Below are 13851 nucleotides of genomic sequence, written 5' to 3'. Positions count from 1 at the left end.
TCAAAATTCAAAGACAATAAAGAAAAAAATTGGTAAATTTGATACATTAAAAATAAAGTCATAACAAAAATCCCAAAACTGAAATCAAAAGAAAACTGGCAAACTGAGAGAAAACTTGTAGCACAAATCCTAAACAAAAGGCTGATATCCCTAATCCCCATAATGAACTTAAAAAAATTGAAGACAAAAAGATCAAAATCAAACAGAAAAATTGAGGAAAAGACATACTGGCCTTTGCTTTTCAAAAGCATTAAAGTCATGAAAAGCAAAGAAAACTGAGATACTGTCACAGACTGGAGGAGACAGGCCATATGGGGTCCTGGCTTAGTTTCTAGATAAGGAAAAAGGCATTAGTGGGACAACTGGCAAAATTCAAATAGTCTGTAGATTAGCTAATAGAATTTTATCAATGTTAAAACCCTGGTTTTGAACACTGTACTTGGGTTATGTAAGTTTTAACATTAAGAAAAGTTGGGTGAAAAGTATATAGGAATGCCACAGTTTTGCAATTTTTTCATAAGACTGAGAGTATTTCAAAATTTAAAAAAAATTAAATTATTATTTATATATTCTAATCTTAATTCAGTGTTTTGTAAATATATTCTCCCATTTTGTAGCTTATCATTTTACCTTGTCTATGGTACATTTTGATTTTGTCAAGTTTACCTAGTTTTTTCTTTACCATGTGAGGGTTTTGGTCTTATGCAAAAGAGCTTTTCAGTACAACAAACCCACAAAGATATTCTCCTATATTTTTGCTTAATAATTTGATATTTGCTGTTCACAAGAAGCTTACTCTCCCTTGTTAGCCTTTACAAAGAATTAATTTATATTAGTGTTGACCATCTCTTTTGTTTCCTATTTTATTACTTTGTGTGTTTTTATCTGTATTGTTTCCTATTTTCAACTTTTTAATGTTTATTCTATAGTGTGTATTTTTAAAATTAGTTTATAGTTTAAACACTTGGCTAATTTATATTCAGTTTTCCTTTCATTTGAAGCCATAAATTACCTTCTAAATACCTGTATTATCTTCATTATACAAGTGTTGATATGTTATTTAGTCTAAATATTTATAATTTTCTTTTTTTTTTTTTCCAGTCACACCACTCAGCTCATGGGATTTTAGTTCCCCCACCAGGGATTGAACCCGGGCCCTCTGCAGTGAGAGCATGCAGTCCTAACCACTGGACTGCCAGGGAATTCCCTATAATTTTCATTATAGTATTCTTTTAATCCATGATTACTAAGAAATGTGGGTTTTAGTTTCTGTATTTTACCTTCTAAATGTATAATTTTTAAAGAAAAATTTTCTATTGTGGACTTGTAATTTAATTGTATTGCAGTCAAGATAAATTCCTTATCTGCTTGGAAAAATGTATATTTTCTTTTTGTTGGTTATAGGCAAGGTTCTATACATCTCTTTATTGTAATTATTCATCGTATTCAAATCTTTGCTATGCTTATTTATTATTTCTGTTTATCAGTTCCTCATGGAGATATTTTAATACTTTTCAATATGGCAAGGATTTTTCAGTTTCTTCTAGTAACTGAGACAGTATTTACTTTGCATATTATGAAACTATATTTTTAGATGCCTGCAAAGTCATGATCGTTATATCTTTTAATTGAATGGCTTTTTAAAAAACCTGTGTGTAATATCTGTCACTGTCTCTCAATAAATTTTGCTCCAAAATCTACATTATCTGATACTAACATTTCTATCTGACCTTTGTTTTGGTTAGTAATTGCTTATGTCCATCATTTCTGGGTCTTTCTTTTAAATTTAAAAACGTATCTCTGTGTTTCAAATACAATAGTTTATGCCTCTTAATAATTGGTAAGTATAGTTTTTTTCCATTTATTGTGATCAATAATATATTTGGATGTATTTTTACAATCCTATTTTGTGTTAACATTTCCCCCCTTTGTTAATCTTCACTTTGAGACAGTAAGTTTTTTTTTCATTTTTTCTTTCTATTATGCTTTACTTGCTTAGCAGTTATAGACTCTATTATTTTAATGGCCACCAACAGATTTTTCATATGCATATTAAATGCATTTTAACAGTGTAAACATTACTTAGTATTCCCCTCTTCCCCCGAAAAAAAATAAAAACCTTAGCTTCCATAAAATACCTTTCTCTCATGTTATTATTTTCCTGCTAAAAGAAAAAGAAAACACACACACACAAAACAGTAAGCTATTGTTTCTTTCAAAGTATTTTATAGTCACTATATACTATAAGTTTATTCTCATGTCATACTGATTTTTTTTCTACTGTGGCTTTTCATCTCCCATTTTTTCTTTCTCATTCGTCTTCTTTTCGTAGTTCTTTCAGCAAGGATCTGTGGGAGTATACTTTAAGAATCCTTGTATTTCTAGAAAAAAATGTTACGCTGGTTGTAGAATTTTAGTTCACAATCTTTTGCACTGAGCACTTTGAAGATATTTACTGTTTTCTGGAACCTATTTCGTGCTGATGCAAGCTCTCCTGTCAATGTGCTTGCTCTGTTGTGAGCAATCTCTCTAGGAGCCTTTAGGATTTTCCTCCATTTTTCAGTACAAAGGGCATACTGTGTCTTTGTTTTTAATTCTGCTTGATATCAAGGACTTTTCAAAATGAAATTCCATGTCTTTCTTCAATTTTAGAAATTCTCAGCCATTCTCTGCACATTGCTTCTTTTTTCAATAGTCTCTATTAAAGTCTTGAAGCTTCCAGTAAACAATGCTGAGCATCACATTCTATCATCCCTTTTTTTAAAAAAAATTTTTATTTAGTTTTGGCTGCATTGGGTCTTCGTTGCTGTGTTCAGGCTTTCTCTAGTTGCGGCGGCCGGGGGCTACTCTTCACTGCGGTGTGGTGGCTTCTCTTGTGGAGCATGAACTCTAGGCACATGGGCTTCAGTAGTTGCAGCACACAGGCTCAGTAGTTGTGGCTTGTGGGCTCTAAAGCACAGGCTCAGTAGTTGTGGCACACAGGCTTAGTTGCTCTGCAGCATGTGGGATCTTCCCGGACCAGGGCTCGAACCTGTGTCCCCTGCATTGACAGGCGGATTCTCAACCACTGCGCCACCAGGGAAGTCCCTATCATCCCCTTTTTAACTTCATTTTTATATTCTCCATCACTTTAAATTTCTGAGTGGCATTCTGAAGTACTTTATCAATGTTATCTGAATTCAGCTATGACAATTCTACTATTTACCCTTAAAATCAGGTGTTTTTTTCCTTAAAATTATAATGGTAATAAATTTAATTTCTAAGATTTCTATTTGATCCATTTGAATAACTTTGTTATAGTTTTATGGCTATAATGTCCTGTTTTATTGCCTTGCAATTTTAAAAACCACTTATTGTAAAGTATTTCAATGGCCTTTCAGGGGAGCAGTATAACATAATGGATAAGCACAGACTGGAGAGAGAGAGAGCCTCAGTTCAAACTATAGCTCTACCCCTTACTGTGTCACTGGACTAATCACGTAAAATTTGGGCAGCTTGATGTTTTCTATAAAGTGAAACTTAAAGGAGACTGTGCCTATTAAGTACTTATAATAGTGCTGTAGATTAAGCACTCAGTAAAGACTCACTATTAAAATTGTCTCTTGTGTTTTTAATTTGTTTTCCATGACATTGAATCTCCTCATGGTTTTTAATTCCTGTCTGGGATTTTACCTTTTGTAAAATTACCTCCTGTGGGAGTTTTCTCCCAAGAGTTTCCTAGGGTTTAGATACCGCATTATGGTCAGGTTTCTACATTGTCTGCCAGGCTGTGCTGGATGGACTGGTTTTGAACCAGGTCTTGTCTTATTATATTGGTAAACCTGGAGGATGGGCTGGGGACAAGAACAGTTTCAATCTGGATCATGTGTATGGAAGACCCACACTGAAACGGTAGTGTTCCTGAATGAGTCAGGAGGAAGCAGGAGTGAAAGCCGTATACTTTGCTTGTTTCAGGTTTTAGTCCAGCTAGTTGACTGAGAGAATAACTTGAAGTTCACCATTTCTGAGAAGTTGTGGGTTCAGAATTTTAAGAAATTTGCTAGTGAATGGGAGTTGAAGACATTGAAGCAATTAGTAAACACTATTCTTTCAAGACGTTTGAGGGTGTTTGGAAGGAGAGAAATGACATGGTAACTTGAGCAGCAATAAGTAAGTAAGAATTACTTTTAAAAGCATGAATGAGACGTAAGCATGTCTACAAGGTGACTAGTGGGCCAGCTGAGGTTGGAAAGAATGTAGATCCATCTGAGACTAAGTAGAAAGAAAATAAAATGATGATATTTCTAAGGATATTTATGGCCAACGGAACAGAAGATACGGAGGCTTCTTTGATAGCCCCAGTCTATCCATTTAGGATGAAGTGAAAGCATAGAATCTTTGGAAAGATTCTCACTCACTCTTTCCATTAGGTTCATGTTTTGTTAAATTATTATATATTTTGGTAAATGGAATTGTCTTTTAAGGATGGCTTCAATGTATCTAAACACTAGACGATTCCTGTGGAAATTCTAGGAGGCTCTCACTACATAAGTTAAATTAGAAGTAGAATGGAGTCGGGTCCAGACTACATGTTTTTTCGCATTTAGAAGACATTAAAAACAAGGAGTCCTACTTTGTTAATAAAGGGAACAGACAGTCAGCATAGTTCTGTGAGAGCTGATTTTCTGGTATAATTACCCTTAGGTAGTATTTATCTTCAAGGTCAGTAGTGACTGTTAAAAAGGTTGTCCCTTTCCCTGGAGAACTGCATCCTCCCCTGACAAATAATTTCTGCTGGAAGAACATTCTGTAAGTCCATGTTCTCATTACAAATATCCAACTTAGCACTGGAGGACATTTAAAAAACAAAGCCTTTTTTGATCTTTCTGAACCAAATGTCTTGGACTTAATTCTTAATTCTCTTTCCACGAAATAAGCAGCATCTTTTAGGTGGAGGATTAATCTTTCAATCCTTATCTCCATCTTCCACACAAGTGTTTTTTGTTTTTGGTTCACACATCTGAATGAGGAATTTAGATAGATGACCTCTAAGTTCCCTTCCATTTCTAACATGCTAGAGCTCTTTAAATCTGGGTGATTACAACGATTTGTGTCTTATATCCATACTATAGTCTAAGTTTCTTGAGGCTAAATAGGGAACACACTTTGTCTTTGGGTCCCCCAAAACACATAGGGTGGAGTGCTTGTATCAGTAAATCTGTTACTGAAAATATAAATGAGTTAATTAAATAAATGACAATACCTCTAAGTGGCACAGCATTGCCCAGGGATATCATCTTCATGAGAATTAGAAAGAAGAGGCAATTCTGGGTGGACCGAACACCTAACTGCATGGCTTAATTGGTGGACCATAGGCTGAGACTCATCCCCAGCCTCCTTTCTTGGTCAGAATATAACCTCTATGACTGTACAGGGCTCTATGGCCCTGCTACTGCCTTACATCATTCTACCTCTCATGAAGCCAGAGGAGCTGGCTTCTTCATAGCTCCCTCGTAGGTCTGCATATAACCTTAGAGGACAGCTGTCCTGAGAACCATCTTGCTACTAACCTAGGCATCTAATCCGCAGCCACAAAGACATACACACCCTCCTCAGAGTTACTATTAGGGCTCGACATCATGAGGCCTCCTATCTCTCGTTACCTCAGGCACCTCCAGAAGTAAAGCCTTGCCGTTCATCACTATTAACCTCATACTAGTCTGACCCAATCCCTTTTTCTCTTACAGCCCTATCACTGGATGCTTTGTAGCTCTGTCTTTATAAATTGGCTTATTTTCCTTAACTTAAGTCTTTTCTGTTACCATTAACTGAAATTGAACTTGTCCTCAAATAAGAGGATTTTTATTTTTGCTATTGTTTTGTTTTGTTTCCTCATATCGTGTTTCATTTCCTGTTCCTGACTGCAGGATCCGGAGGTATCTTCATTTTCTTCCTTTCTATACATTGTCCCTTCAAGATTCATATGCCTCCATGCTCTCACAAAATCAGCTTATCCTCTAAGACTCACATCCCCTGCATATAACATATGGCCGATACTACTAATTGCCTATACACTACACATTCTCTTTTTTTTCCAAAACAGAAAACTGATTTTGTATGGAATAGCAATATGCTGAGATTTTTTTTTTTTAATTAAGATTTCCCTTGCAGCTGAGATTAGCCAAGTCACACGATTTTATCTAATGTAGTGGAAAGAGAAATCACTGGATAGGATTTGCAGAAACTCACTTGATAAAGTAGACTCAGCTGGATCTCTACTTTTGTCCCTCGCCTTTCCCTTCTTGCTGACTGTAGTGACAACTTCATGCTGTATGTAGCATTAAGTTGGCATTTCATCCTGGCAAGCATGGGGGAGCAAGCATGAGGGCAAAAGCCACAAGCTAAAGATGGTTTAAAAGAAAGAGATAAAAAAAGCCTGTTGGTATCAGCCTAGAGAGCCTATATCCAGACTTCTTGTTATGAAACAGAAATAGAACTTCTCATTTATTTGACCCAAGTTTGAAGCTAAATAAGCATCTAACTTCTCTGGCTACTCCTACTCTCTGAGGACTTTGACCACGAGATCACAGTTTTTCTTTAGCACTCCATTCCTTGATTCTTTTTTTTTTTTTTTTGGACATGGACAATTTTTTAAAGTCTTTATTGAATTTGTTACAATATTGTTTCTGTATGTGTTTTGGTTTTTTGGCCATGAGGCATGTGGGATCTTAGCTTCCCAACCAGGGATCGAACTGTACCCCCTGAACTGGAAGGTAAAGTCTTAACCACTGGACCGCCAGAGAAGTCCCCTGCTCCTTGATTCTTGCCATCATTCATTGTGGTATAAGTATCCAAGTTGGGGGGGGGGGTGTCCAATCAACATTTACACCTAAAGTTTTTTTTAAACTCATTTCTGATTAGCATTGTCTCACTCCACCAAGGACTCACACAGGATTTTGTCATAACCCGAAACTGCACCACCTCCAAAATCTAAAATCCAAAACTTCTTGTAGAGCATTTCTTGTTCTACAAGATAAGTTGATCAAGTAATCCCATTAAAATAATCTTTTGATCTTGTCGGACCACCAGGCTATTGAACTTGCTACTGTATCACTAGCCTTAAAATCCCTCCTCTATTTACTTCCCTACTTTCCCAGGCAAGACTCCATGAAACTGAAGTGTGATCCCTCAAACACTCTCAACACTATTCACTCCTGCTCCCTCCAATTTATTCACAAGGCAAAAACCTACGTCTAGCTTCAGTAAGCAATTGAATATTCTAGATGAGAATTCACAAGTTTTCACACAGGGGAGATAGGTTTCATGTTAATTTTGTGATCAACAACGTCAAATGTGTACTCAACTCTCTCCCAAAATTCCAGTAGGTTGTAAGAAGTTTAAGTTCCCATTTTTTGAAATAACTGAAGAACTGTCTCACATCTTCTCCTCAGGGTCTTGGATCTTATTTCATTGGGGGAAAAATAAAAGAACTTCAAACCTCCAAAAACTAACTCCTTCATATTTCCATCAGCAAATACTTCCTCCTCACTGGCAGCTCCCTACCAGGAGGCAGGGGCCTACCTCCTTCGAATAATCCCCCTCTGTCCTCCTCGCTGACAGTCTCTTCCTCCCTCCTGGCTCACTCTCCATTATCATACAACCATGCTCTACCTCTCTCATCTTCACAAACCTACCCCTGATCTCAACCCCTGCCCACAGCTACCTCTATCTCTCTCCTCTCCTTTTGGGTCAAAGTTCTTTAAAGAATTTTCTTCACATCCAATCTCCATACCTTCACCTCCTATTTTCTATTTGCATGTGTATTTCTTTAAATATTTTTTCTTGCCGTTTGTTTTCTGAAAATGAGATTTTTTTTTTTTAGTGCAGCAGATAATATAGCAAACACTCATATACTCATGACCTAGAATCAAAAATTGCTAACATTTTTGCCTTTTTTTTTTTCAGATTCTTCCATGTTTTGTTGTTTTAAATAAATAAATCATCACAGGTAAAGTTGAAATCCCCTTTGCTCTCTTCCCTATGCACATTCTTTTTATTACCTAGAAAATTATTATGATACATTTAGCTCACATCCAAATCATTTTTTATACTTTACTACATATAAATATATATCTTTTAATTTTTATTTTATATACTTTACTATATAAAAAGAAATATCTATCTATATTTATGTATATATATATATAAAACCATAAATAATCTAAATCTAGTTTTGTGTATTTATTTTAAAACATACATAAAATTGAATGATTCTGAAACTTTCTTTTTTTCCTGAAGTTCAGGCTTTGAGGTCTCTCATGATGATTCATATTTATCTATATCATTCACTGTAAATATTGTATTCCATCATGTGTGTTCAACATCATTTATTTGAGAGGCTGCATTGTATGGTGATTAAGAGCAGGGGCTCTGGAACTAGGCTGCTTCGGTTTAATCCAAGCACCTATCACATACTAACTGTGTGACTTTAGGCAAGTTATTTTAACTCTCTGACATCAGTCACTTCATCTATAAAATGTAGTCAGTACATGTAGCTGCCTTTTTGGATCAAATGAGGATTAAATGAGTAACCTACATGAAGCACCTAGTTCTTTCATGACCTATAATAAGCATGCAATACTGGTGTGACAGTAGGAAAACTGATGGCACACTCAAATTTGGATAATTTGACAAAGGCTTACTTATACAAGGACTAATTACAAAAGTGTAGGCAGAGAGTAGGGATGCCACAAGGAACAGGTTAGTAACCCATGGCAGCAGGAAAGAGAGCGAGCTGCTAGTACTCCTAGGCCAGAACAAAAACAAATACATCATTAAGAAACAAATAAATCATTACAAATGAATTGAATCTGGCTCTGCTCCCTTTCTCAGTCTTGTTCCTTTCCCTTTTCCAAGGGAACTGCTAATAGGCATCTGGTTTGTATCCAAACTATATTTTTAAACTTTTATATACACACAGATGCAGATACCTAAACCTCTTCAAAGAAAGAAGTTACAAGAACCTAGGGTAGAGTTGTGTAATAGAGGTCTTCTTTAAGAGGAGCAGGGTCCTTTCAGTGAAGGACACAGCTTGGGATGCCTTCAAAGGGAGGGAACTATATACCCTGACCTCTTTCTTTTCTTTTCCATCCATCTCTTTCCAGGGTTCTCTATTGGCCAAACGCAACCAGAAACCAGAGGGCAAGGGAATCTCTTTTTTTTTTTTTTTTTAACTTTTTATTACAAAATATTTGGATATATACAAAAGTAAATAAAATAGTATAGTGAGCCCTCATGTTTCAGTCATCCAGCCCCAATACCCATTAAACCAGGGGCAATTATGCACCCCCAACATCCTTAAGTATTTCTATATGTACAAGGGAGTCTCTTCTTAAGGGCTAATCTCCTAGGGCAGATTGCTTTTGGAAAGTGAGTAGAGTAAGCAAATGGCTTTTACTGTATTTGTCCTTTCTTCCTGTCCTCCTGTTTGTAATGCCAACCTGATACTGGAAGTAGAGCAGCCATCCTGCAACCCTGAAGCAACCAACATGAGAACAAAAGCCACAAGCTAAAAATTGTTTAGTGGAAGGGAAAAGCGTCTGTGTCACTGTTGGCATCACATGGCCCTTGTATCAGCCCGGAGAGCCTACTCCCAAACTTCCTGTTATTTAAGAAAAACAAAACCCTTAATTTATTTAAGTTACTGTTTGAAATTAAGTGGAATAACTACCCTTACCCTCACCCACCTGGTATCTCCTTCTTAATCTGAAGCCTTTCAACTCCTGCCTCACAATTTCCTCAAGAACTCTGTAACTGGTTCTTTTCATCATTCATTATGGCCTCAATATTGATGTGACATTCCCAGTCAACATCCAGTACTTTTTGAGAAGGGTGGAAAGTGGGTGTGGAGGGGAGAATGTAAGATATCAAGCACTGTCCACCCATCTTAGGTCTTAAGTCCACCCCTCAAGTCTGCATTCACTCTCATCCTTTATCTAGGAGAAAAGTTTGTGAGCTGAACATAGGGTACAAAGTCCTATCAGCTACCATACCATCATGGGGAGAGGTCGATTTATTCATACTATGACCATCTTATTGGTGCCCTGCATTCCAATTATAGTCATTTCTTCCCCCTTTGTAACAATTCATTTTCCCCCTGATCATTAGGACCAATCACTAAGTCCAGTAAAGTGACTCCCGCTCTGCCAATTGGTTTAGCATCATAAGACGCCCCAAGTGACCAGCAGGCAGTCTCAGCTTCCAATTTCTTGGAGGCATGGAGATATTTCCTAGTAGAAGCAATCTACTCTTTGGTACCAGGATTTCCAAACCTAACAAGCCTAAGGTCAAAGTACATAAAACCAAAATTATAAGCTGAGATGTTAGCTACAGCAGTGGGTGGGGTCATTTCTACCTTCACTTCTTGGCTTCTGAACTCATGCGTTCTATTTGTGGTGAAGCTGGCTTACAAATGGGCTGCTGGTTTGAAGTATGCATTGTATCTATTAGCACAGAACCCCAATATTCAGGTAATCAACCTCCAACTGATGTTGTAACTATGCCCTCACCATGCCATTTAGCTGTTTTATCAAGCCAGCTACTTCTGGGCCTTGTGACCTACAGTAAAAACCAGTGAATTGCACGAGTATGAGCCATTATCACATACTAATTTGTCATACAATGTAATCTCTGATGGAGGAGCAGCACTCTAAGGTGATAAATCAGGCATTTTGTAAAACTTTAAATGATAATGCTGGCAGAAATGCTGCAGGCAGTAAAGGTAAGCCCATACCCACAATATGGGTCTATCTCTGTGAGGCCAAGTGTTGCCTTCTCTCCCTTCTACAGTTATGGTAATGACCATATCAGGGCATCAACATTGGCCTCTGCCTTTGACAAGTTGGATATTTTCACTCTGTGTTTGGAGAAGATAGTATACTTCAAAGTGCATACTCAAAAATGCCATCTTTACCCCCTATATTCATTTCAACTGTAAATTCTTTGTAGGCAAATTTAAAAAAAAACAAAAAACCTGATAGATTATACAAGTTGCATCATCAGACTGAAGAAAGCATAAATAATCTTTGAACAGGTCTTAAGGTCCCTTCTTCCCACATGGAGGTCCATCTTTTTCCTCTTCTTTCCTTTCACTTTCCTTTCACTGCTTTCCTTTCACTCCTCCATCAATGGAGGAGCAGATATAAATCTGATTGGCTAGATTCCAAACCATGGATTAGTATGGGTACTAGTGGTCATGAGATCTCATATGTGGTCCCTGCCTCCATGTGGTAAGCTGACTTAAGAAAGACATGATTTTGCAGTGAATGACAGCCTTCAACCCTCGTCTCTCATTCTGACCTCAGGCTTGTATGCAGGGTTTACTGAATTAGGGCCTCTCGTGGGGCTGAGGTTTTTCCCTTCACTATCCTTCGTTTTGTTCTCTTCTCTTCTTTCTGGTCTCTTTTCTCTCTGCTTTTCTCCTCTTCTCTTCATATTCTTTCTCATATCTCCTTCTCTTGATGGGATGCAGGACATGCTACTTCAAAATATGGCCCCTTGGCATATTGACTATTTTAATCTGAAGGAGTTTGAGAAACCTGCAGAAGTAGGATAGTCTCTTTGACCTTCCCTCTGCCCTTCTCCCCTGAAGCTGGTCATAAGACCCTCGTATGAGAAGTGCCCTCCCTGTACCAGGAAGAATGGAGCATCCTTATATCCAAGATGGAGGGACACCAAGAAGAACCCAAAGCAAGAGACCTTGCAAAGTTTCCCCCCGTTTACTACACTTAGCTCATACTCTTTGCTCTATCATATTTCTCCATGACTTTCTACTTTTCATCGAATCTAGCATAAAAACACTCAGTTTAACTGTTTCTCCAGATCTTCATTTCCTTATGAAATATCCCATGTTACATAAAACTTATATTAAATAAATTTGTATGTTTTTCTCCTCTTAATCTGTTTTTGTCAGTTTAATTTTCAGATCCAGCCTAGGACTCTGAGTGTCAAGGAAAACTCCTTCCTCTCCTACATTCTTCACTCTCACCCCTCCCCTTCCTCTCTCCATCTCTATCTGACCTCAAGATAGGTGGTGTTACCCTTATACATCAAGTCCACAGGACACCTTGCTAGCTGCTTCTCTTCCTGTTCTTTCCTCTCTGCTATATATCTGTGTGGATAAGAGTTTTAAAAATCCAACTCTTTCTTCTTAACTTATTCTCTGTATGGCCAGCCAAAAACTGGTAAAATTCAATATTTAAAATGCTCTTAACCAGCTCTTTAACAAAGTTTTCATTGAGGAACCAAGAGCTTGCAAAGTTATTAGCAAAATAATACTTCTGGTTTCCTTTTTGCTAATGATTTTGAAAACGCTGGCCAAGGTAGAAGTATTTGCCAGAGTATTTTTTGGACAATCCTGGGTCTTCTGTCCATAATAGTCCTAAATCCCCATTCTAACCCCACACAATTTTCAACATGAATAAATACCACTCTCTAATTACTTTGTGAAGGATTTATTTTTTTTGCTAAATAATTCATGAATTAATGAACAAACAGGAAGATTTATGATGATGATATTAAACGAAAATGAGGTAGGGTCACCTATTTCATCACTGATGGATGTCAGGCAAATTCTTCACTATCACTACCTGGAGTAAAACAGAAGGGAAAATATTTCTCTAACAAAAACCAATGGATTTGACCTTGATTCCACCCCCAGTTCTTCGGCAATATCACTGCCTCCTATGCAATCCACTGTGCTCAGAAGACACAACTGTTTTGAGGAAACAAGTTGGTTTTACTATAACATAGGAGCATTTCAAAGTCTAGACTAAATGTGGGTGGAATAAATCATAAATATAATTTTACCTGGTTTAGTTCTCGTAAGTCAGTTGGAAACACTGTGCTCTCATCATATGTCCTTGAAATCATGCCAGGTGGAACCCTGTCCAGAGATCTCCATGCAGCTAATCAATTCTTCCAATGGCCACACATAATTCAGGTAAGAAACGACATAATTCAAGCCGTATAGGAAGCTTCATTCTCAGAAAGGCAGGAAGCTTAGATCTAATTCAGGGCAGTTCCTGAAATAACTGTGTTCTTCATAGGAGGCTGGATATCGCAGTTGGCTAAGGAGTGCAGGTTCTACTGCTGGCTCCAAAACTGTAAGAATAGGATACTTACAGTTCCCACTTCACAGGGTTCTTGTGAGGCTTAAATACAATAATGCACATTAAATATAACATAATGCCTGGCACAGAATAATGACTCATTAAATGTTAGTCATTGTTATTCACTTTGTACAAAAACAGAAGTAATTACAGTAGTCTCTAATCAAACCCAAATATCATAAAACACTTTGTTTTAATATTTTAGAGGCATCTACACACATTTATATATACACTAAAATTTGGAAATATACAAAGTGTTGGACCCTTACAAGCATTTGGCTCTTTATTTACCTCTGTCTCATTCAACAAACAAATTTAAGAAAATGAAAGAATCATTAAGACAGAAATGCCAAGCTGTTTACCTTTTCTGCTTGACTGTTCATCTTTTTTCTTTTCCCACTTACTTTTTCCACTGCCAAATCTCTTACTCCAGATTTCTGCTAATTGAACTTGGTTCTCTAGGTTTTCTGAAAAAATTTCAAAGAAGATTTATTTATATTTCTTACACATTTTGGAGAAAAAAACAGTCACAAACAATTTATGATCCAGTAAATGCCAGGATTGTCATGGAGATGAAAGGAAATCAGCATTTATGACAGGACTGGCTAACAATAAAGAAGACATTGGCTCCTTTTCTCTTTCTGAAAAGACCAAGAATACAAAGGTCAGGTGATCTTTTCTTTTTCTCAGATTCAGTAAAGAT

The 13851-nt window shown here is 36.9% G+C and overlaps 1 protein-coding gene across 1 annotated transcript in view; it reads right to left on the bottom strand.

The window, feature by feature from the left end:
• The window catches only part of RGS5 (regulator of G protein signaling 5), an 85414-nt gene extending 72347 nt beyond the window's left edge, over positions 1-13067 (bottom strand). Inside the window, exon 1 of the mRNA XM_060297062.1 lies at positions 12847-13067. The gene's annotated coding sequence lies outside the window, so the exon portion shown is untranslated. The remainder of the gene's footprint in view (positions 1-12846) is intronic.
• Positions 13068-13851: the final 784 nt, after the last annotated feature.

This window comes from Globicephala melas, chromosome 1, assembly GCF_963455315.2.
Source record: "Globicephala melas chromosome 1, mGloMel1.2, whole genome shotgun sequence".
Lineage (NCBI taxonomy): Eukaryota > Metazoa > Chordata > Mammalia > Artiodactyla > Delphinidae > Globicephala > Globicephala melas.
The sequence above is the reverse complement of the archived record's forward strand: the minus strand, read 5'-3'. Positions and strand labels throughout refer to the sequence as shown.